Source organism: Nannospalax galili, unplaced genomic scaffold, assembly GCF_000622305.1.
Source record: "Nannospalax galili isolate Female #2095 unplaced genomic scaffold, S.galili_v1.0 scaffold1491, whole genome shotgun sequence".
NCBI classification, from domain to species: Eukaryota; Metazoa; Chordata; class Mammalia; order Rodentia; family Spalacidae; genus Nannospalax; species Nannospalax galili.
This window is the reverse complement of record NW_008329129.1, coordinates 43072-46169: the sequence shown is the minus strand read 5'-3', so window position 1 is coordinate 46169 and position 3098 is coordinate 43072.

Sequence of the window (3098 nt, the reverse complement as noted above, 5' to 3'; positions counted from 1 at the left end):
CTGGGCATGGGAAAGTCCTTGCAACTGTGACTATTGAAAAATAGTGCCAGCTACCCTGACCCAAAACCCTGAAATAGGCCTAAATGTACATCCTCTAGCCAGTCTGAGGGTCCAGGAGGAGGGATCCTCTGCATACTGGTCCACATTGTCCCTCAAGTATAAAGTCAGGTAGACTAACAAAAATGGTGTTATGAAATCACAGAGGCTTAGATCTTATCTTTATAAAACAAGGAAGCCTTTGTATGGCTTTAGGAGAGACCTGCTGCTTCTGTGCGAATCAGTCTAAAATTATCAGGGAGAACTTAGCACTAGTTTGACAACTGATATCAATCTTTGTTTTTCTGGTCTCCATGGCTCACTACCCTGCCCGTGGCCTTTGCTGGATCTCTAGTACTCCTTCTCCTGGCTTTGACAATCGGGCCCTGTCTGATCAATGGTCTAACAAACTACAATAGATTAATACAGTAAAAATCATGGTCCTAAGAGAACAATATAATCCCCTAGATGAGTCGAGGATTTGACTCATGCCCATAGAACTAGTGGGAAATGTGATATTACACCTTCTTGACCATAGGGAGTTTAGACGACGAGTAAATACAGTAAAAATCATGGTCCTAAGAGAACAATATAATCCCCTAGATGAGTTGAGGATTTGACTCATGCCCATAGAACCAGTAGGGAATGTGATATTACACCTTCTTGACCATAGGGAGTTTAGGCTGACTCTAGCCTCTGCAACTATCAGGCAGTTGGCCCAGGGTATGGGAACACATGTCAGCAGGTCCCTAGGTTGTCTTAGGAACGGGTCAACGTGTCCCAGATCATAACCGCAGATATATGGCTTCTGAAGGTTATGCTTGGCTTGCTTCTGCAAAACAGTAATGGTTGCTAAATAGAATAGAAATTGTTAAGGGGGTTTTCTACCTGTAAGGTAGAAATTGTTAAGGGGGCTTTGTACCTGTAAGCTTGGGAACTTAAACTTTTTACTCTTGGTTATTGTTTTTCTGTATAAATACCCAAGAGACAGCTCGGGGTTGCACTTGGGTTCTTACATCCTTGTGTAGTTGCTGGGCAGCTAATAAAAGACTTTCATTTAGCAAAACTTTGTCTGAGTGGTCTTCTCTTGTGAAACACCTTACAACATTGTCTACATAAGCCTGACAACCAGAGTTCTAACTTCAGAACCCACATAAAAATCCAGATGTGAGCCAGGCATGGTGGTGCATGCCTTCAGTCCCAGTGCTCAGGAGGCAGAGGCAGGTGGATCTCTGTGAGATGGAATCCAGCCTGGTCTACATAGCGAGTTCCAGGCCAGTTGGGAATATAGGGAGATCCTGTCTCAGAAAGACCAAAAAGAAAAAGAAAGCCATATGCAGTGTTTCACATCTGTAATGCCAGCACTTTTACCACAGACAGGGAGTAGAGACAGGAGAGTCTCCTGGAAGCTTAAGGTCAGCCTTCCTGAGTACACAGGGTGACAACAGAAAAAAGATAGGCCCTGCCTCAGCAAGGTGAAAGGTGAGAACCAACTCCAGAAAGTTGTCCTCTGACCTCCAGATGAGCACTATGGCATGTATGTGCACACACACACACACACACACACACACACACACACACACACACACAAACACATAAATAAAAACCAGCAAAAATCTGCACTCGATTTCCTTGCTTGAATAATATAAAAGTTGAGAGAGAAAGAGGAAAAAAAGGTACTTCAGTTTCCTGGATTGTTACTGAAATTTATATGTGTACATATATGATTTAAGTGTAGTATGAAATTCAGTCACTTCTCCTGCAGACACACATCTGCAATACCTTTTGGAAACGGGAATTATGTAATTTCACAATCATGAAGATGGCATTTTAGATGTATCCTCCATCAGGGTTATGCACTACATCTTACTCAGTCTGTTCATCTGTTTAATTGCCTTCTGTTATTATTTTTATGGAGGAAATAAATCAAGCCAGAGACCAGTGAATCAAAGCAATTGCATTTGGCTTGCATTCCTTCAAATGAGAACAGAGCCTACTAACTGTAGTGAAGTTTACCCTTCATCTGATGTTCTGTCCACACCTGGGCTTTAACAGTCTACCCCAAGCCATCCACATCGGCAGAATGGAGCGAGTAGGTATTGTTCGGGAAAACTAAGCCCCAATCAAATAATTTAGAAGGAAAAGTTTATTTTCTAAAATACAATATGATTACTAATTTATACTGGTTAATTTTTTTGTTTAAAAAAGCTGTCTTACTACATTTATTTCATTTTGTGTTTGGCAAGGGAGGGGCACAAACATGCCAAATGTGCATGTGAAGGTCAGAGGACAACTTTTGAGAGTCAGTTCGCTCCTCCCAGCTTGTGGGTCCTAGGAATCAGACTCAGGTCATCAGGCTTAGTGGCATGCAGCTTTACCAATTGAGGCATGTCACTGGAAGGGTCCCGTGTCATTCAGGCTGGCCTTGAACTCGTAGATGAGAATGACTTTGAATGCCTGATCCTCCTACCTTCACTCTGCAACTACTGTGATCACAACTGTGTTGCAACCACGGTCAAGTAGACTAGTTGATTTTAAACCTTCATTTTGTTCACTAGGTAAACAATTGCTCACCACTTCTCTTAGGTAGTTAATATTAACATGACAACATCTGTGCTACTAGTTACAGAAGAAAAAAAAGTAATTACAACCACATGGGTACTGGGGGTATAGCTGGGTTGGTAGAGTGCTTGCCTAGCATGAGGCCCTGGGTTCGATCCTGAGCATCACAGATGTGTTGATACACACCTATAATCCCAGCATTCAGGAGCTGGAAGCAGGAGGATTAGGAAGTTCAAGGCTCTCTGGAAAGTGAGTTTGAGTACTCAAAAAAAGTAAAAGTCATGGAAGACTGAGTCTGTGTGGCCTATCCGTCTCACGTAGAAGAAACAGCTTCTGACTGGCTGCATGCTGTGTGCCTTAAGGGACTCCAGCTATGGAATCTGACTTTGAAAACAACAGGACTCGAGGATGGAGAAATCACAGCAGTTAATAAGATCTCTAGATGCTCTTTCAGAGAACCAGGGTTGGGTTCCCAGCACCCTCATGTGTCTAACAACTTT